Source organism: Vollenhovia emeryi, unplaced genomic scaffold (genome assembly GCF_000949405.1).
Source record: "Vollenhovia emeryi isolate VEMERY1.0 unplaced genomic scaffold, V.emery_V1.0 DF939350.1, whole genome shotgun sequence".
NCBI lineage: Eukaryota > Metazoa > Arthropoda > Insecta > Hymenoptera > Formicidae > Vollenhovia > Vollenhovia emeryi.
Window position 1 is genome coordinate 105220 of NW_011967016.1, and position 608 is coordinate 105827.

Here is a 608-nt window from a genome sequence, read left to right on the forward strand (position 1 = left end):
GGAAGGGGAGGGGGTGGGCGGAGGTGGTGGTGGGATAGGGGGTGGGGCGCGCGCAGCGCGCCGTGCCAAAAACATTTGCGACTTACGTGTTTATTTTCAGCCTGTATCTCCGAAACTATTTGAGTCCGGCCCTTATATGTATATATGAAATGACTCGGGAAGACATCCCCAACAACATATTTAAAAATCAAGCGAATCGGAGAGGAAGTCGCTTTTATGCACAATTACCCCAAACTTTTTTGTTAATAACTTTCTAACGAATAACGACCGCCGGCTAAAAACTTCTAAGAGTTACTCAGGAGGGTGTCCTTGACAACATATGTCAAGATCAAGGTCATCGGAAGGTGGGGTCTTTTTATGCACATTTACCAAATAAGATAAAGTAATGCCCACTGGGCATCGAATTTTAATGCATTAGTAGGCATGAGTACACATGATTTTGGTCAACGGTTTTACCCCTCGGGAGTAGCTCTATTATTTTATCATTCGGTAATTATGTACTATAACGGACCACCCTCCAATCTCGATGACCTTGACGTATGTTGTCAAGGGAATGACCTTGAGTGACATTCAAGAAGATTTAGCCGTCGGCCGGTGTTTGTTAAAAA